The sequence below is a fragment of the Sceloporus occidentalis genome, unplaced genomic scaffold (assembly GCF_023333645.1).
Source record: "Sceloporus occidentalis isolate IW3139 unplaced genomic scaffold, rSceOcc1.0.p SCAF_64, whole genome shotgun sequence".
In the NCBI taxonomy this organism is placed as follows: Eukaryota; Metazoa; Chordata; class Lepidosauria; order Squamata; family Phrynosomatidae; genus Sceloporus; species Sceloporus occidentalis.
In genome coordinates, this window is record NW_028317044.1 from 1,791,050 (window position 1) to 1,812,898 (window position 21,849).

Sequence of the window (21,849 nt, forward strand, 5' to 3'; positions counted from 1 at the left end):
AAGCGGCCTCCTCCTCCTCCCGGTCTGGGAGGAAGCCTGGGCCAGCTCCCAGGCCGGGAAAGAGGTGGGGGCCGCCCCTCATCGTGGCGATCGACACAGTGGGAAGCGGCCTCCTCCTCCCTGGCCTCGTGGAGGCCTTGGAGGACCCCGTGGCCAGAGCTCTGACCACGAAGCCACCTCCAAGGCCTCGCTGGGGCCCAGGAGGGAGCGTCTCAGCGGCTGGAGCTCCAAACGCGGAGAGCCCTCCCAGGCCTCAGCAAGGCCTTGGAGCCGCCGCGGGGGCTGAGGTGACCGCGGTGGGTGGGGCCGTCCCGGTTTGGGTGCCAAACCGGACCGGGACCGGGACAGCACTGCCCAAACCGGGATTGTCCTGCCCCCTGGCGGGATATGGCAACCCTAGATGGGGACCCTGTGGCGGGGGTAGGGGAGGCACATGAAAGGTCCCCATGGGCCACATATGGCCCACAGGCTGCACAGTTCCAACATGCATCTGATGAAGTAGACTCAGGCTACCAAAGCTTATGCTGCAAATGGCATTCTCAAAGGTGCTGCACTTTCCCTTGCATACCCTTCTCACCCTTCAAAATCCACAAAACAGTGGAGCCTTTTTTGGCCCCATAAAAGCATCGCTGTTTTGGATGATGCTGTGCTTTGCTCTAGGGCTAACATGGCTACCAGCCCTGGATAAATTCTCACCCTTGTCCTAGATGATGCTCTATCAATTGCTGGTTGGTCTTCAGGCTGGTTGTGCTTTATTTGCTGGAGCGTGTAATTTGGTTGAAAACACATCTGTCTCTCTCCTCTTCCTTTCCTTCCCCTTAATTGGTCATCATTTTATCCAGGGAGATTCCTGGAGGACCGTTTCTATGCAAGACTGTTGTTGGGTATTAGTAGTGGTTTGAGCCTTGGACTATGACTCTGGAGAGCAGGGTTTGAATCCCAGCTTGACTATGGAACCCACTGGGTGCTCCTGCGCAAGGCACACTCTCTCAAGCTCAGAGGATAGCCAAGAAAGCCCCAGGATAGGGTCGCCATAAGTTGGAAATGACCCTCAGTTGGGAGGAAACGATATCCATGTGAATTTCTGTGTTGGTCTGCTGTTGAATGGCAAGGCCTCAGGGAGGGAGGATACGGTATGCAGTCTGCTATGGGAGGAGATCCATGGTGCGTGTTTGTGTGTGAGACACCCTAAGTTATGCACTGCGTGACACCAATCCTGGATACAGCACATTAAAATAGAAAACACAATGAAAAACACAGAAACCCACAGTTAAAACACTATATTCTAAATAAATAAATAAATAAATAATAAAAGCATGCAACATGCATACTGGGCATTTTGGGTGGTCCAATAAAGATATCATTGGTTGCTGGGTGTCATATGTTATTAGATGTCCAGCACAGTACTGCCGTTGGTAACAGAGGACATGGTAGTGGACTGGGCAGATGATTATGCCGTGGTGCTGGTCCGCTTGGGAACAACAGATCCTGTTGCGGTGGAAATCTCGGGAACCACTGATGTTGAAGCGGAGGTGGGTTGAGCATGGTCCACAGGCGGCGCGGTCTCCGAAGAGATAACTTTCCCCAACAGGCATTTTATTTTTTGGCCTGGCAGCACTGGGGACCAGAAGCTCCAGCACAGACTCATTATTAGAGTCCGTCAAGGGCTTGGTCTTGGTTGCTTCAGTCCCCGGCTGCTGGGGAAGAGATGCTGTGGTGCTGGTTCCTGGCATGATGATGGTGTGGCTTTCAGTGCTGGCACCTTCTTGCACAGGCTCCAGAGTTGGCGGCGGAGTGGTAGGGGTAGCCACAGTTGTAGAAGGCTGACCGACAGATTCTGGCGTTGGCTCTGTGGTGGTGGATGTGGCCACAGGCGTCTGGCTGGTGGACTCCATAGTGGCTCTGTGGCAGTGGATGTAGCCACAGGCTGGCCAGTAGACTCCATAGGTGGCTCTGTGGCAGTGGATGTAGCCACAGGCTGGCCAGTAGACTCCATAGGTGGCTGTGTGGTGGTGGATGTGGCCACGGGCGTCTGGCTGGTGGACTCCATAGGTGGCTCTGTGGCAGTGGATGTAGCCACAGGCTGGCCAGAAGACTCCATAGGTGGCTCTGTAGTGGTGGATGTGGCCACGGGCGTCTGAATGGTGGAATCCAGAGGTGGGAGGAAAGGGAGGGATAGGGAGGGGATAAGGAAAAAACCAGAAATGTATGTCTATAAGACGCTTCTTGTAAAGAGAGTTGTAAAAGAAAAAGCCAATAAAAATAAAAGTTAACAAAATAGTTCCCCTCTGAGCAGCGATAAAGGGCAATGCTGCAAAAACTGGGGAAGGTGGGATGTTCGTCCATATCTGAACACACGGGCCCTAAAAGGACGAAAGAGGAGAGAGTGAGAGAAGGGTCTTCATGCCTAGTGGTGACTGCCATTTATCCTGACAGAAACCCAGGCCAGGAATTTCCCTTATTCCTGATGCAGAGCAGAGTTCCCTAATGATTCCCTATGGGCAAGAGAAATAATAATAATAATAATAATAATAATAATAATAATATGATCTATTTATATACCGCCCAATCACTGGGAATCCGAGCGGTTTACAACAGAGGGGATAATAGACGATTCTCTATGGGCAAATATTCCCCAATGATGCTCTATGGGCAAATATTCCCCAATGATTCTCTATGGGCAAATATTCCCCAATGATTCCCTATGGGCAAATATTCCCCAATGATTCCCTATGGGCAAATATTCCCCAATGATTCCCTATGGGCAAATATTCCCCAATGATCCTCTATGGGCAAATATTCCCCAATGATTCCCTATGGGCAAATATTCCCCAATGATTCCCTATGGGCAAATATTCCCCAATGATTCTCTATGGGCAAATATTCCCCAATGATTCCCTATGGGCAAATATTCCCCAATGATTCCCTATGGGCAAATATTCTCCAATGATTCCCTATGGGCAAATATTCCCCAATGATTCTCTATGGGCAAATATTCTCCAATGATTCCCTATGGGCAAATATTCCCCAATGATTCTCTATGGGCAAGTATTCCCCAATGATTCTCTATGGGCAAATATCCTCCAATGATTCTCTATGGGCAAATATTCTCCAATGATTCTCTATGGGCAAATATTCCCCAATGATTCTCTATGGGCAAATATTCCCCAATGATTCCCTATGGGCAAATATTCTCCAATGATTCTCTATGGGCAAATATTCCCCAATGATTCTCTATGGGCAAATATTCCCCAATGATTCCCTATGGGCAAATATTCTCCAATGATTCTCTATGGGCAAATATTCCCCAATGATTCTCTATGGGCAAATATTCCCCAATGATTCCCTATGGGCAAATATTCTCCAATGATTCTCTATGGGCAAATATCCTCCAATGATTCTCTATGGGCAAATATTCCCCAATGATTCTCTATGGGCAAATATTCCCCAATGATTCTCTATGGGCAAATATTCCCCAATGATTCTCTATGGGCAAATATTCCCCAATGATTCTCTATGGGAATATATTCCCCAATGATTCTCTATGGGCAAATATTCCCCAATGATCTCTATGGGGATATATTCCCCAATGATTCTCTATGGGCAAATATTCCCCAATGATTCTCTATGGGAATATATTCCCCAATGATTCTCTATGGGCAAATATTCCCCAATGATTCTCTATGGGCAAATATTCCCCAATGATTCTCTATGGGCAAATATTCCCCAATGATTCTCTATGGGAAAATATTCCCCAATGATTCTCTATGGGCAAATATTCCCCAATGATTCTCTATGGGCAAATATTCCCCAATGATTCTCTATGGGAATATATTCTCCAATGATTCTCTATGGGCAAATATTCTCCAATGATTCCCTATGGGCAAATATCCTCCAATGATTCTGTATGGGCAAATATTCCCCAATGATTCTCTATGGGCAAATATTCTCCAATGATTCTCTATGGACAAATATTCCCCAATGATTCTCTATTGGAAAATATTCTCCAATGATTCCCTATGGACAAATATTCCCCAATGATTCTCTATGGGAAAATATTCCCCAATGATTCTCTATGGGAAAAAATTCCCCAATGATACTCTATGGGCAAATATTCTCCAATGATTCTCTATGGGCAAATATTCTCCAATGATTCTCTATGGACAAATATTCCCCAATGATTCTCTATTGGAAAATATTCTCCAATGATTCCCTATGGGCAAATATTCTCCAATGATTCTCTATGGGCAAATATTCTCTAATGATTCTCTATGGGCAAATATTCCCCAATGATTCTCTATGGGCAAGTATTACCCAGTGATTCTGTCTGGATGCCATAGTATGAACTGGCTGTAGTTTCTGGACTTGCTAGAAAGGTAGTGCAAGGTATTGCCTTGAGGTTCCCAGCGCATGCGCTACCCATCTTTAGGTGCCCTGATTCTAGGAAGGGCCACACTTGGCATATCAGCCAAAGCAGGCCCTCCCGGCCCTGGCATCTACCTAAGATGACATTCGGAGAGAGAGAAAACACTCCCAACCACGCAAACGGCAACGATGCTATGGTTTCCCTAGGCATAGCCTTTCAGCAACCATAGAATCCTTGCAGTCTGCGTGAAGGTTGCCATTGGCTTTACCTTTCGGGATTTCCCCGTGGCTTTCCACCTTGTCCATCATCTGGATCAGGGGGTGTTTGCATCCGTAGCCCAAACGAAGGGAGCAGACGGAGTCGACCCTCTGAGGAAGGGCCTTCTTCTGGGGAATTTGGGCTCTGTCCCCAGGAAAACCTCATTGCAAGAAAGCTGTATATAAGAAACCAAAGAGGCAAGGTAAACCTGTGCCTTTTGTTGTGTGTGTGTGTTTGTGCCTTCAAGTCTTACTTGATTATGCATTCATTTCTGTTTTGTTTCTATGCCGCCTTTCTCCCCGAAAGGGACCCAAAGCGGCTCACAAGACTAAAAATTACATTAAAACCCCAATTCTTCCAAGAATCCCCCCCTCACCTTCACAAAATAATTTCCCTCTCTAGAAGGGTAAAGGGTGTAAAGGCTGCCAAAATCAGCAACGGTGGGATGTTCATTGAAGACATGCGCCCTAGAAGGAGGAAAGAAGAGAGAGATAGAGAGGGGTCTTCAGGCCTAGTGGTGATTCCCATTTCTCCCGCCTGAACCCCAGGGCATCAATCCTCCTTATTAGGCTTCAAGGTGTGGTACAGCCTGTGAAAATGGTAAACTGGATAGGTTCTTTCACTTCCTTTGCCCAATTAATCATATCATCTTTTATTGTTTCAGGTTCCATTTCTACTTTGCGAATTAGTTTATAAAGATTTGAAATTTGTTTTTTTTGGGGGGGGGTTTAACTATTTTTTCAAATTCCGCATCTATTTTCCCTATTCCATAAATCTTCATCTGCTTTGAATCTCTCCTTCATTTGCAGATATGCAAACCAGTTGCATTTGTACCCTTCCTCTCTTAGCTCTTCTTGGGATGTCATAATTCTTCTCTCATCTTGCATTTTAGTTACATCTTCATCAGTTACCCATAAGTCCTCTTTTAACACTTCCCTGCTGAAGAGAGCTTCATTGGAAGAGGCCCATGGAGGTACATTTCTACACCAGATTTTGAAAAATTTAAACCAAATTCTTGTCAACGATTTCCTAATTATGTGATTTTTAAAGCTAGCATCCATTTTAATGTTTATTTTATCATAGAAGACGAGGGACCCGTGCAGCCCAAATTTTAAATCAATGTTTTCTAAACTGATCACTCTTTTATTATCTAATCTCAACCAGTCCATCAGCCAGACTAGAACACATGCTTAGCTATACCATTTTGAGTCTGGTACAGCCAGACCACCTCTTTCCGTTGCATCGTACAATGCTTTCATCTTCAATATGGGTTTTTTATGCACCAGATACATTTTGCAAGGTCTTTCTCCCATTTGCTAAAAGGTGAACCGTTGATTAGAATACGTAATAGCCATCTTAATGATGGCTACTCTACCCAACCATGAAACTTTGAAGTTATGTTAAGATTATATAGGGAAACATTATTTAGACATTAGAAATACACTGGTACCCCGGGATACGAACGCGCCGCGATACGAAAATCCCGGGATACGAAAAAAAAAACTTTAATTAATTATTTCCGGGTTACGAAGGTTTACCCGGGTTGCGAAAAAAAGCCGGCGCTATTTTAAATGGAGCCGCGGCGGAGCCGCGGCTTTTCCCCATTAGCGCCTATGGGGATTCGGCTAACGAAAGTCCCCCGGGTTACGAAAATGGCGCCGGAACGAATTAATTTCGTAACCCGGGGGACGAGTGTAAATGTATTATTTAGACATAGAGTTACAATTGATAACTGATGAAAAGGGGATAAAAATTAACCTATAGAATTTTGACTATTGGATATTTCTGTCCTATTTAATTGTTAGTATTTCGTATATAAAGAAATTGAATAAACTATATTAAAAGGAGGATTAAAAGGACTAAAAAAGAGGATTCAGATGCAGTACTTAATGGAAGTTTAGCATTTATGGGCAGTATATTTCAGTTTCTGATTAGATCATTAATTGCCTCTGAGAACGATAGTATATATTAAAGAGGAATATGTGGAATAAGGGATTGAATAAATTATTGTTATACATAGGTAGGGTTGCCATAATTGTCCACTAAAACCCGGGACAAAATGTAGGACAAATTCTAGACCAAACTGTAGGACAACTGCAGGACAAAACTCAGCCCAAAATGTAGGACATTTAAGAAAAATGGAGGGCCTTAAAGGGACAATTATGACAACCCTATACATAGGGAACTAACTACTCAAAAGATTAAGAGGTATAGGATATTAGCCCAGGAGGTAAATCAGCATAGTACTTTAGTATAACCAAGCCTTTTTTGTATCTACCAAGTTTGTATGCTTGTAGTTGTTTGTAGCTGTATGAATGTATGTATACATGTTTGTTATTTGTATGGTTTTTTATATCTACTGAAATGTTTTTTTAAATATCCTGCTCTGAGGGGAAGATGGTGGTCTCTGCATTGAGACACAAAATGGGCGCCATAATTTTCATCCTGCCTTGAGGGGAAAATGGTGGGCTCCACTGAGACCCCAAATGGCCACCATCTTTGTCCTGCTCTGAGGGGGAAATGGTGGTCTCTCCACTGAGACCCCAAATGGCCACCTTCAATTTTTATCCTGCTCTGAGAGGAAAATGGTGGACTGCACTGAGATCCAAAATGGCCACCATCTTTACCCTGCTCTGAGGGGGAAATGGTGGTCTCTGCACTGAGACCTCAAATGGCCACCTTCAATTTTTATACTGCACTGAGAGTCCTTTAACGGCGAATGGAGTTTGGAGACTGACTCTTGGAATAAGAAATCTTATAAGAGAGTATTATAGAGTCCTTTAACGGCGAATGGAGTTTGGGGATTGACTCTTGGAATAAGAAATCTTATAAGAAAGAGTACTATAGATTGCAGAACATTGAGCCAGGGCACTTAAAGTCGCCTAAAACTGGATTGTTTCTGCAGTGTGGAGGCAGCCTAAAAGGCATCGATATCCCTATATTTCTTTGGTGTAGTGTTTTGGGTGAATGTTAGCTTGTAGTAGACCTGTAGTAGACACGGCACACCCTCCAAAATGGGTCGAGAAATGGCCTACAGATCCCATTGGTTTTGAAAATGTGGCCGCTGTGGCGTTCTGGGCGACAAAAATTACTCATTTTCCAAAATCTGTTTTCTTCTAGCAGACAAGAAAAAGGAATGAAAGAAAAGGCAGATGAAAGCAAGGCCTTAAAGGGAGGAATGTAGGGAGGAAGGAGGACGGTTTCTTTAATTGGCCTTTTAAACATTCCTTTGCTCAATTAGAGAAAAAGGAAAGGGATCCAAGGGGCCATTTTCCTTATAATGTGGATGTCTTTGGGGGAAGAAAAGGGGGCTGGGTGCGGAGAAAGATAATGGAGGCTGAGTGTTTCCCTTGAAATATTAAATACCAGATTTATGTCTGGCTCCAGGGTCCTCTCTCTGTTACCTAGCTGACGGATTTGCATTTTTCTTCCTCTTCCCTTTGGAAGGAAAATAGGTCTGAAAGCATTAATTGATCAATGATGAACTGATGTTCCCTGCAAATCTGCACACACACCGAAAAAGAGACTTTTATCCCCTGGGAAAAAAAAGGGGGGGATTCATTATTTTTAGTGTGTATGTATCTGTGTGTATGTATGTATATGTGTGTGTGTCTGTGTGTATGGAGCATGCAATGAGTTGTGACGTCCTGTCTCAGGACCGACATTATTACAGTATTAGAGAGGGCATTTATAACAATATAGAGCATTGTTATTAATAGAGAGTATTATTAGAGGATTGGAGAGGGGTATTTATAACAATATAGGGTATTGTTATTAATAGAGAGTATTATTAGGGTATTGGAGAGGGGTATTTCTACAGCAGAATTAGAAACTACATGGGCCTACAACTCCTGTAGCCAGTTTGGAGAGAAACTGCATAAAATGCCATGCCAGTATGGCATTATGGTTTGGGCATTGGACAGTGACTCTAGAGACCAGGGTTCAAATCCTGACTCGGCCACAAAAACCCTGTTAATAACCTTGGCCAAGTCACACTGCCTCAGCCTCAGAGGATGGCTATGGCAAACCCCCCCTTTAAAGGAATGGAAAATCAAGATTTGCTATTTGGAATTTATACTTATTTTGGAATATTTTCAAGCCGTGGATGCTTGAATCCATGGATAAAAGAACTGTGTATGTTCTTGGGATGTATTAAATGAGGTTTTACTACATAAATGTCAGACCCAGTGCCTCTTAGTCCCTAGAATCAATTGATCTTGGATCAATTTTCCTCACATTTTCTTTTCATTCCTGGATCTAGTGTTACAAACAGAATAATAAACAGGCCGAGCTTTATTAAATAAAATTCCAGTAATAAAATTCACATTCTATTACTATTATTATTATTACTATTATTAATATGCCTTGAAACAACAGGAAAAATATTTTGATTTGACAGAGTTCAGGTGACAGTTGGAGGTTGCCAGTTGGCACTTTGGAATGTGTAAGTTGACAGTTGGAAGTTTCGGTTGGCTGTGAGCTCATAGCTGCTTTGCTACTATGAGTTTGTGTGGATTAAGTTTGGAGCTGTGAAGCAGATTATAAATCTCATATCTATATATCTATATATAGATATATAGGAATGGTCTATTATTTTGTACATATCACAACCCATAATAAAAGCCTCCACATTTTGAAAGAATCAGCTGTCAGTGAATGTTTCCTTTTAATGTGCCAAAGGGGTCAAGGCACTGCCAATACTAATAGCGGGTGTGTTTGTGTGTTTGTGGTCTCTTCCAATTCTATGATTGTATGATTTGTTTGTACTACTAGTAGTAGTACTACTAATAACTTTTATTTATATCCGGTCTACTTCGATTAGGACCCAGGCGGCTTACAGTAAAACACTCCAATACATAATAAAATAACAATATACAATAATCCCAGATTCCACCCTCCTCTCCCTTTAAAATAACAATTAAATCACAAATACATTAAAAATTAATACTAAAAATCACTTAAGTTGTACTCTGCTGTAAATATTGTTTTTTGACTGTAGCTGGGTGATTTTTCCCCCTCAGACCTTGCACATGTAGTTGACCTTATCTAAAACATTATCTCTTTCAACATTTATTTTATTTATTATGGTATTTATATCCCTCCCTTCAGCCCTAAAGACTATCAGAGCAGCTTACAATTATTATTTTGAATTAGACGGTTTTAATTAGACGTTTTAATTAGACGGTTTTGACCAACGCAATAGCCATTTTGACCAATGTGCCTGAGGGGCTTCTCTTGAAGTTTTATATGGAGGGAGGTGTATTATACACTTTATATACTTAGGGAGAGTGTTGAAAGGGTTGAAAGCAGGGCTGGGGTCAGTAATAATAAATAAAAATGAAATAAATAAATAATGAATAAATATTAAATAAATAGTAACAAGGGGCCTCCTATAAGGAAGAGGTAAAGGTGACCTCAACCCATATAAAGAAGGTCCCGTCACTTTGGTGTCAAGGAATGGGAATGAAAGATTTTGTGGTAGGGATTGAAGGGATCCCTGTAGTAGGATCCAGAAATCCTATTAAGGGCTCGGAAATCCAGTGGGGATTGAGAGATCCAATGTGGAATCCACTGTGTCAGTGAAGTATTTATTTAAGAGTTGTGTGTGTGGGTAGGCAAGAGCGATCCCTGAGGTATTGCTTTAAGGTAAAGTAGGGGATTGCTTGGAAGCTTGAGTTTAATAATAATAATAAAAATAAAAATAATCAAAAATAAAATAAAACTTTTATTTATATCCCTCTCTGTCAGGGACAATCGAGTTTGGAGTCTCAATGGTTTTTTATAACAGTCCCTGAGGTAAAAGTTGGCGGTATAGTAGGGGACTGAAATAAGATCTCTTGTGGCTGGAATAAGAGATTTACTGAAGGAAGTACTCAGAATGGTACTACTAATAACTTTTATTTATATCCAGCCTACTCCAGTTAGGACCCAGGCGGCTTACAGTAAAACAGTCCAATACTTAATAAAATAACAATATACAATAATCCCACCATCCCCCCCTTAAAATAACAATTAAATCACAAATACATTAAAAATTTATATTAAAAAATCACTTAAGTTGTACTCTGCTGTGAATATTGTTTTTGGGCTGTAGCTGGGTGATTTTTTTCCCTCAGACCTTGCGCCAGTAGTTGGCCTTATAGAAAAAGTGGAATATAAATAAATACTATTATTATTATTATAATCTAAAACATTATTTCTTTCAATGTGTGTTTTGTACATGGTTTGGCTAGTTCTGGATCACTTTCCAGTGGGGCCATTAAAGCAAAAACTCTGCTGCCATGACTCAGAGTCCTGTTGGTGTTTTAATAATACATTAATAATGATAATAATAATAATAATAATAATAATAATAATAATAATTTACTCATGGACATGTTCCCCTATGGCAGCAGGGGGCCATGTTGACCAATGCACCTGAGGGGCTTCTCTCGAAGTTTTATATGGAGGGAGGTGTATAAATGGGGGCCTCCAAAAATGAAGGGATATGCAATCTTAATTCAATCCTTTACGAGAAAGAAAGGTGGGAAAAAACATACACAGAGGATACCACAAATAGTGGATTCTCTTGATCAAAGCCCCCCAAAAAGTGTTTTTTCAGGCGGCTTCCAAATAGAGTAAAAAATAAGGACTTCCAAACATGAGGGGATTGTATATACTCATGTATAAGTCTTGTCATGCCTCCAGAGCATCTTTGATGCTCTTGAGACATATATTTAGTTGAGATTATATTAGACTTTCTGTGTATTAGTTTAGGAGGGGAAATAGAGTTCTACAGCTTTAAGAAAGACAGAGCCAGCTAAGAAAGGGAGTTTTCCTAACCAACACTTGGAAGACTACATAGCAAAGACCAGAGCAATTAAAGCCCTTTGCAACCCTTCCTGTGCATTCCAAGCAACCCAGGTCTGTGCAAACTGTTGCAATTACAAAGACTTTGCATGCAAAAGGCCTAAGCAGTCTGCATTTGCAGCAGAGCTAAAAAAGGCGGGAAATCCTGGAAGCAGTCAGGCAGCCATAGCTTAGTCCTCATTGTGAAGACTGCAGGAGAGTCCTAATACTGCAACAGCAGAACATGGAATCTGAAGAGCTTATTGAAACTGAAATTGCGGATTCAAAAACCAAATCAGTGAGAACTAGGAAACTCACTGCAAAGATGGAACAAAATATAAAAGAAGAGTTAGCTTCTCTTCAGGAAAAGAGAAAAAATGTCTTGTCAGCTTTGCAAGAAGGCATGAAGACAAGCCAACAGGCATTAAGCATTGAAGCAACATTTGAACTGAAAGAAAATATGATCTACCACTTTGTAAGCTGGAATGCACTGTTAGAGCGCATCTTCCAGCTTGCTAAGCCATATAAATACTCCAGAAGCCTTAAACAAGAAGGCAGAAATAAAGGATCAATCAGAGCTTTTTTCAGAGCGCAAAACAAGGAAGACCAATGCCTTAAGAAATTTGTGGACAAGTCTTTTGTTCTGGCTGTGTTCCCGAGAGCCAGAGGCCTTACTATACCCAAAGTCCATAACATCGCTCTTGGGACAAAACAAGTCTAGAAATTTTAGTAAAACGATTGACTTCCAAAGGCAAACATGCTTTTCTAAGACACTGAATTGCATTATATACGTTTATTCACTGAGGGAGAGTGTTGAAAGGGTTGAAAGCGAAGCTGGTGTCAGTGACAATAAATAAATACCAATAATAAATAAATGACAAGGGACCTCCTGTAAGGAAGAGCTGAAAGTACCTCAAGGCATATAAAGAAGCACCTGCCACTTTGGTGCTAAGGAGTGGGATTGAAGGATCCTGTAGTAGGGATAGAAAGATCCCAGTAGTAGGATCCAGAAATCCCGTGAGGGTCTCTGAAATCCAGTGGGGATTGGGAGATCCAGTGTGTCAGTGAAGGAAGTCAGGGGTTTATTTAAGAGTTTTGTGTGTGTGTAGGTCAGCAAAAGCAATCCCTGAGGTATTGCTTTCAGGTAAAGTAGGGGATTGCTTGGAAGCTGACTTTAATAATAATAATAATAATAATAATAATAATAATAATAAAACTTTTATTTATATCCCGCCTCTCTGTCAGCAACAATCGAGTTTGAAGTCACAGTGGTTTTTTGTAACAGTCCCTGAGGTAAAAGTTGGCGGTATAAGTAGGGGACTGAAATAAGATCTCTTGTGACTGGAATAAGATATTTACTGAAGGAAGATGAATGGCTGTGTTCCTCCCTAAATGTGGAAAGGGAAAAGGGGGCAGGCCGTGATAGTAATAAATAGGTTTTTCACAGTATTGTTCATCTGTGCGACTGTGGTTGATGCGCCATGTATGGCATTACTAGGGAATGTCACTAGGATCCTGGTTAGTGTACAACGAACCATCTCAAAGCAAAGGTGTCCCTCTCTCAGCCATCTGCCCCCCATAAGTTTTGCATTTTGGAGTATTTTGGAATGCTGAACAAGAGAGACCCAACCTTATATATATATTTACTGACACTTTTATGTGGGTTAACATCCTACATTACAGTCTACACATTGTAACTTTATGAAATGTAAACGAATTGCAAAGATGTGCTCTCAGGCACTTGATGTACTCTAAGGCCCCATTCCCACTTGCAGATAAATCAGTGTGCGATCTGAATCGATGGATCGATTTGACAGTGGAACATGGTTCCCGCTGCATTTGCCCCGATTGTATTTTTCCCCTCCAAAATAACCCACTTGCGGCTCCCATTCACCAATGAATCGATTCAAAATGATTTGGTTCCAGCCAGACGAAGGGGAAATTTGAATCGATTCCGATTCACACTTGCATTGAGTCGATTTGGTGGAAAAGATGTGGGGAAAAATCAGCATCAAAAAGATGCACATTAAATAGGTCTGGTGCATGCCCCCCCCCCCCTTTGAGTCGCTTCAGTGATTCAGATTAAGTGGGAACCAGGGTTGTTTGAACCGGTTCAGACCGATTCACGGTCCGATTTAAAAGGTAGTGGGAATGAGGCCTGACTCCTTAGCCAGTATGCCCTGACGCATATCAAGGAGTGCTCCGATGTGCATGAACACTCATTGTGCATGGCTGCCCATTGTACATCAAGGCATGGTAACTTCATACAGTGGACCTTTGGTATCTGCTGGGGTTTGGTTCCAAGACAAAATCCCTGGATGCTCAAGTCCCATTAAATACAATGGCATAGTAAAATGGTGTCCCTTATATACAATGGCAACATCATATTTGGAATTTACCATATATACTCGACTATAAGTCAACCTCATGTACAAGTCAAAGTACAGATTTGGCGGCCAAAATTGTGGATTTTTGATATGACCCGTGCATAAGTCGAGGGTAAAATTTAGGGGCAGGTAACAAAGGGTCTAAAGGATGAAGCAAAGGAAAGCAATGCCAAAGAACTCAGTTTTGCATCCATGAAGGAGACACAAGAAGAATGCCAGCCACAGTTTTTAATCTCTATAATTTTTGATCATTTCAAATCTTCCTCGATTCCTATTATTTGGGGGCAGGGAGGCGGAATACACATGTAATGATAAATAAATAAATACTGCTCCCTTCCATCCTCTAAGGTCACTTGTCATTACTCGCAGCTTGTTGCGCCGTGTCAAAATGGATAATCCGACCTGAATGAAAAGCAGACTAATTGAAACAAACACAGGAGGGTTGACATAATGCGATGTGGCTGTGGGAGGCCGGCTTGTTGTGTCAACGTTGTGCGTTTCCTTTTGACGGCCTTTTAACTGGGAGGGGTGTTGGCTATACCAGCGGAGTTGTTGTTGTGCCTAAGCAGGTTGTAATGTCCACTTGGGGCTGCAATCCTGTGTGACTCAGTATAGTAAAGGGGGTACGCTAGTTCTGCGCATGGCACAACCACCCGCTAGCGTCGGAAGTGCACACCTCTGTATGACGTGCCCAACTCTAAGGGTTTTCTATGGCAATGTGCAAACTAGGGCTGCTGCCACGTGGCAGAAATAATCCAGTTTGACCCCCAAGAGTTCTGGTATTCCAGCATTTGAATAATTCTAGCTCCAGCCTGTGGAATCCTGACATTTGTTGTGGCAGCAAAGCTCTCTGACAAAGAAGGCTCGGTACCTCACAATACCACAAATCCCATAGCAGGGAACCATGGTTGTTAAAGCGGTGTCAAAACAGCATTAAGATGCAAAGGTGTCCTAGAATCATAGAGTTGGAAGAGACCTCAAGGGCCATCCAGTCCAACCCCATTCTGCCATGCAGGAAATCTCAATCAAAGCATCCCCAAAATATGGCCACCAGCTTCTATTTAAAGACCTCTAAGGAAGGAGACTCCACAATACTCGGAGGGAGTTTGTTCCACTGTCGAACAGCCCTTACTGTCATGAAGGTCTTCCTAATGTTGAGGTGGAATCTCTTTTCCTGTAGCTTGCATCCATTGCTCTCGGTCCTAGTCTCTGGAGCAGCAGAAAATAAGCTTGTTCCCTCCTCAATATGGCATCCTTTCAAATATTTAAACAGGGCAAACATATCACCTTTTAACTATCTCTTCCCCAGGCTGAACATCCCCAGCTCCCTGAGTCTTTCCTCATAGAGCTTTATAGTTTTCCGACCCTTCACCATTTTAGTCACCCTCCTATGGACATGCTCTAGTTTCTCCACATCCATTTTGAATTGTGGTGCCCAGAACTGGACACAGTCTTCCAGGTGGGGCCTGACCGGAGCAGAATAGAGGCTGTAGTCATATGTCATGTTTATTGTAGAGCCTCTCTTGGAGACCCAAATCAAGTGGTATATTTAAAGGTCTGTGTAGATATAGTATATTTAACAATAGTGTGGCCCTGCAATGATTTTGTTTGTAAAACGGAACACGAAGAAGCTTTCTGAACAGGCTGGTCTTGCTTTAAAGCCTTTTGCTTTTCCCATAAACGGACACTGAGATTAAAAAATTTGGGAGTTTATTTTATTGAATGTGGAGGGGAAAAAACATTATTAAACACACACACACCTCAAAAAAAAAAAAAGATGCAAAGGTGAAAAAGCAATGGAGATGCAGCCTTGTCTGTATCATAGGCCCTCCATCCTAAGATAGAAAAGTTACTCAGGGCGGTGTTCTGATCTAGCCATATCTCTAGCTCTGAGGGAGTTGAGGGAAGAGAACAAGATCCCAAAGAGGATCAATTTGCATCACAGAGGGGACTACAGTAAGTAGACAGAGTGGAAGCTCATTGCAGGTCCCTCGGACCAGGCCTTCTAACACCTCTGTTGTGTGCTTTCAGATCCTTCCTTGCTTATAGCAACCTTGAGGCGAGCTTGTTCCCTCCTCAATAGGACATTCTTTCAAATATTTAGACATACCTATCATGTCACCCCTAAACCTTCTCTTCTCCAGGCTAAACACACCCAGCTCCCTAAGACGCTCTTCATGGGTATCAGAGCCACCCCCATTTTGGACTTGCTCGAGCTTAACTTACAAAATAGCAAATGGTTGGGTGGGTATAACATTAGGCTCTGCAACTCCAGTGTTTCGGCTTATGTTACCCAGGCTTAGTACTAAAGTGGGACAATGAGAAAAGGTCTACTCATCCTTGTTGAAAAGATGAGGCGGAACATTGTGATATCAGGCTAGACTAGGCGTCATGCCGCAGTGAGATAAGCAAAGGATACCTTCAAGTTAGTAACTCGTAACTTTTAATAGCTTTCCTTAAACAATAAAATACTACAATACAATACAATTACAACAATACAAAAATACGATAATGCAACACAACATAGCACAACATAGTAACAGCTGTCTTACAGAGGACATGGTGGTGGTGGTGGACTGAAGCAGCCAGTGTCTCCAGGAGAAGTTATCCCAGGAGTCAGAGAAGTCAAGGTGTTGACTGGTGTTGTCTCCGCTTGGTCCGTGCCATGTCCATCTGCCAAAGCAAGGCCATTGGGGGGCTGGATTAAATTAGGACCACAGCCTGACACAATAGGTCTACCCTATTCTCTATGTCCAGCATGGGTGCTGCTGGTGGTGGCAGAGGTCGTGTTGGTGGACTGGGGAGAGGAAAACAATTTGGGGAGAGAAAAACAATTTGCATGTTGCTCTTTCCCTTCTCGGTTCAGATGGTACGGAGGGGTATCTTTGGCCAGCTGGCCTCCTCCTCATTCTGGCCGTGGGGCAACTAGGGGAATCATGCATACTCTGCATTTTGGTTGGTATGGCTATATTCCCCAATAATTCCCTATGGGCAAGTATTCTCCAATGATTCCGTGTAGGCAAATATTCCCCAATGATTTCCTATGGGCATGTATCCCCCAATGATTTCTCACCTGGGCAAGGAACCATCTAAAAAGAAATACAGAGTTTGTTTGGCTTTCTGGAAATGCAAGGGGAGATTCCTATACTCTTTTCTCAGTTGGCTGAAAGGCAGGAACATATCAGGTAGAACTTCTGCCAGAATGGTGACCCTATGTTACTAGATGTCCAGCATGGGTACCACCAGTGGTAACAGAGGACATGGTGGTGGACTGGGCAGAGGATTGCGCTGCGGTGGGGGCAACAGTGGTGCTGGTCAGCTTGGGAACAACAGATCCTGTTGTGGTGGAAATCTCAGGAACTGCTGTAGTCGTTGTTGAAGCAGAGGTCGGTTGACCATGTTCCCCAGGTGGCGCGGTCTCCAAAGAGATTACTTTCCCCAACAGATGTTGTATTTTTGGCCTGGCAGCCTATGGGCATGTATCCCCCAATGATTTCCTATGGGCAAGTAGGGCCTGGAAACCATGCCTCATGAGGAAAGAGCTAGAAGAAGCTTGCTAGGTTCACCTTGTTGCGGTGGCCGTGCTCCTTCAAGTCGTTTCTGACTTAAGGCAGCCTTAAACCAAAGCTATCAGAGAGGTTTCTTGGCAGGATTTGCTCAGCGAAGGTTTGCCCTTGCCTTCCCCTGAGGCTGAGAGAGTGTGACTTGCCCAAGGTGGATTTTATGGGCGAGCCAACGATTGAACTCTTGCCTCCAGAATTGTTGCCTAAACCACTAGTCTACACTAAGCTAGATCTATGAGAAAATTGGTGTCTGGGACGGGGAACGCTCAGCCCTCCAGACCTGGTTGGACACCATCTCCCATCAGGCTAGCCAACAGAGCCAACGGAAGGAATGATGGGAGTTGCAGTCCACCAACATCTGGCCAAATATTTCTGTCTTCTCCAGGAAGATTCTACGGTGTATATGCATAGGTTCTTGATGGGAGAAGACTAGGGTTGCCATAAGTCAGGACCTCCAAACCGGGACAAGTAGGACAAATGTAGGATAGGATAACATTTTCAAATGTAGGACATATTTTTTTAAAATGGAGGACATGCAAAAAATTTGATGATTTTTTTTTTTAAAAATGTTAATATAAATGCATGTTTCTTAGGCATGATCAAAATGGAGGACATTTTGGCATTATTCCTAGACAGAATAATAAATAAAAATACACAGGGGGAAATAGTAAAAACACACAAGGGGGAAAGTATTGAAAATAGTCACTCACTTCCTCCTCCTCCTCCTCCTCCTTGGCGCCAAAGGAAATGGCCCTCTTCCCTCTGCTTCGTCACTGGGCCCGTTCCACATGGGATATGCCTGTCACACTCTGCTCTTAATCACGAATTCTCTTCCTTCAAAGCAGCATTCTCCCTATCTAATCTATTTACTTGCTGTGGTGCTGGTCAGCTTGGGAACAACAGATCCTGTTGTGGTAGCAGCTGTGGTGGTGGAAATCTCAGGAACTGCTGTAGTCCTTGTTGAAGCATGCTCCACAGGTGGCGCGGTCTCTGAAGAGATTACTTTCCCCAACAGACGTTGTATTTTTGGCCTGGCAGCACTGGGGACCAGAAGCTCCAGCACAGACGCTAATAATAAGTCCGTCAAGGGCTTGGTCTTGGTTGCTTCAGTCCCCGGCTGCTGGGGAAGAGATGCTGTGGTGCTGGTTCCTGGCATGATGATGGTGTGGCCTTCAGTGCTGGCACCTTCTTGGACAGGCTCCAGAGTTGGCGGCGGAGTGGTGGGGGTAGCCACAGTTGTAGAAGACTGGCCGACGGACTCCGGAGGTGGCTCTGTGGCGGTGGACGTGGCCACAGGCTGACCAGTAGACTCCACACGTGTCTCTGTGGTGAAGGACGTAGCCATGGGTGTCTGACTGGTGGACTCCACAGGTGACTTTGTGATGAAAGACGTAGCCACAGGCGTCTGGCTGGTGGACTCCACAGGTGGCTCTGTGTTGGTGGACGTAGCCACAGGCTGACCAGTAGACTCCACAGGTGTCTTTGTGGGGAAGGACGTAGCCATGGGTGTCTGACTGGTGGACTCCACATATGTCTTTGTGATGAAAGACGTAGCCACAGGCGCCTGACTGGTGGACTCCACAGGTGGCTCTGTGTTGGTGGACGTAGACACAGGCTGACCAGTAGACTCCACAGGTGTCTTTGTGGGGAAGGACGTAGCCATGGGTGTCTGACTGGTGGACTCCACATGTGTCTTTGTGATGAAAGACGTAGCCACAGGCGCCTGACTGGTGGACTCCACAGGTGGCTCTGTGTTGGTGGACGTAACCACAGGCTGACCAGTAGACTCCACAGGTGTCTTTGTGGTGAAGGACGTAGCCATGGGTGTCTGACTGGTGGACTCCACATGTGTCTTTGTGATGAAAGACGTAGCCACAGGCATCTGGCTGGTGGACTCCACAGGTGGCTCTGTGTTGGTGGACGTAACCACAGGCTGACCAGTAGACTCCACAGGTGTCTTTGTGGGGAAGGACGTAGCCATGGGTGTCTGACTGGTGGACTCCACAGGTGACTTTGTGATGAAAGACGTAGCCACAGGCGTCTGGCTGGTGGACTCCACAGGTGGCTCTGTGTTGGTGGACGTAGCCACAGGCTGACCAGTAGACTCCACAGGTGTCTTTGTGGGGAAGGACGTAGCCATGGGTGTCTGACTGGTGGACTCCACATGTGTCTTTGTGATGAAAGACGTAGCCACAGGCGCCTGACTGGTGGACTCCACAGGTGGCTCTGTGTTGGTGGACGTAGCCACAGGCTGGCCAGTAGACTCCACAGGTGTCTTCGTGGTGAAGGACGTAGCCACGGGCGTCTAACTGGTGGACTCCACTGGTGTCTCTGTCGTGAAGGACGTAGCCACAGGCGTCTGGCTGGTGGACTCCATAGTGGCTCTGTGGCAGTGGATGTAGCCACAGGCTGGCCAGTAGACTCCATAGGTGTCTTCGTGGTGAAGGACGTAGCCACAGGCGTCTGGCTGGTGGACTCCATAGTGGCTCTGTGGCAGTGGATGTAGCCACAGGCTGGCCAGTAGACTCCATAGGTGTCTTCGTGGTGAAGGACGTAGCCACAGGCGTCTGGCTGGTGGACTCCATAGTGGCTCTGTGGCAGTGGATGTAGCCACAGGCTGGCCAGTAGACTCCATAGGTGTCTTCGTGGTGAAGGACGTAGCCACAGGCGTCTGGCTGGTGGACTCCATAGTGGCTCTGTGGCAGTGGATGTAGCCACAGGCTGGCCAGTAGACTCCACAGGTGTCTTCGTGGTGAAGGACGTAGCCACGGGCGTCTAACTGGTGGACTCCACTGGTGTCTCTGTCGTGAAGGACGTAGCCACAGGCGTCTGGCTGGTGGACTCCATAGTGGCTCTGTGGCAGTGGATGTAGCCACAGGCTGGCCAGTAGACTCCATAGGTGTCTTCGTGGTGAAGGACGTAGCCACAGGCGTCTGGCTGGTGGACTCCATAGTGGCTCTGTGGCAGTGGATGTAGCCACAGGCTGGCCAGTAGACTCCATAGGTGTCTTCGTGGTGAAGGACGTAGCCACAGGCGTCTGGCTGGTGGACTCCATAGTGGCTCTGTGGCAGTGGATGTAGCCACAGGCTGGCCAGTAGACTCCATAGGTGTCTTCGTTGTGAAGGACGTAGCCACAGGCGTCTGGCTGGTGGACTCCATAGTGGCTCTGTGGCAGTGGATGTAGCCACAGGCTGGCCAGTATTTATTATTTATTTATTTAGGTATTTATATCCCGCCCTTCAGCCCTAATGGCTATCAGGGCGGCTTACATTTATTATTATTTGTAACCAGACAGTTCCCTGCCCGCAAGCTTACAATCTAAAAGACACGACACAAAAGGAGAAGGGAATGGTGAGGGGGGAGGGGATCAGGTCCAGCATTCTTCTCTCCCTCTGAGGCCTGGACCAAGGCAGATGGACCGGAGGGAGGGCTCTGCTTCTTTCAGGCAGGCCTGGTGGAGCTCGCCTGCCTCTCTCCCCTTCCAGATGGTGGCTGAAGGGAGGGCTGGTCCTCTTCAAAGAAGGCAGTTGGAGCTCGCCTGCCTCTCTCTCCCAGATGGTGGCTGAAGGGAGGGCTAGTCCTCTTCAAGGAAGGCAGTTGGAGCTCGCCTGCCTCTCTCTCCCAGATGGTGGCTGAAGGGAGGGCTGGTCCTCATTGACTCCATAGGTGGCTCTGTGGCAGTGGATGTAGCCACAGGATGCCCAGTAGACTCCATAGGTGGCTGTGTGGTGGTGGATGTGGCCACGGGCGTCTGACTGGTGGACTCCAGAGGTGGCTCTGTGGCGGTGGATGTAGCCACAGGCTGGCCAGTAGACTCCATAGGTGGCTCTGTGGCAGTGGATGTAGCCACAGTCTGACCAGTAGACTCCACACGTGTCTCTGTGGTGAAGGACGTAGCCATGGGTGTCTGACTGGTGGACTCCACATGTGTCTTTGTGATGAAAGACGTAGCCACAGGCGTCTGGCTGGTGGACTCCACAGGTGGCTCTGTGTTGGTGGACGTAGCCACAGGCTGACCAGTAGACTCCACAGGTGTCTTTGTGGTGAAGGACGTAGCCATGGGTGTCTGACTGGTGGACTCCACAGGTGACTTTGTGATGAAAGACGTAGCCACAGGCGCCTGACTGGTGGACTCCACAGGTGGCTCTGTGTTGGTGGACGCAACCACAGGCTGACCAGTAGACTCCACAGGTGTCTTTGTGGGGAAGGACGTAGCCATGGGTGTCTGACTGGTGGACTCCACAGGTGGCTCTGTGTTGGTGGACGTAGCCACAGGCTGACCAGTAGACTCCACAGCATTCTCCCTATCTAATCTATTTACTTTTCTTCTCTCCCGCCTCCACTTACGAACCCAGAATTCCTATCTTCATCTCCATCATCCCCTAGAGTTTAAAAAAACATATCAAGAATAGCCCTCTAGCCACTAGGGCTGCAAGGGCCGCGAAGG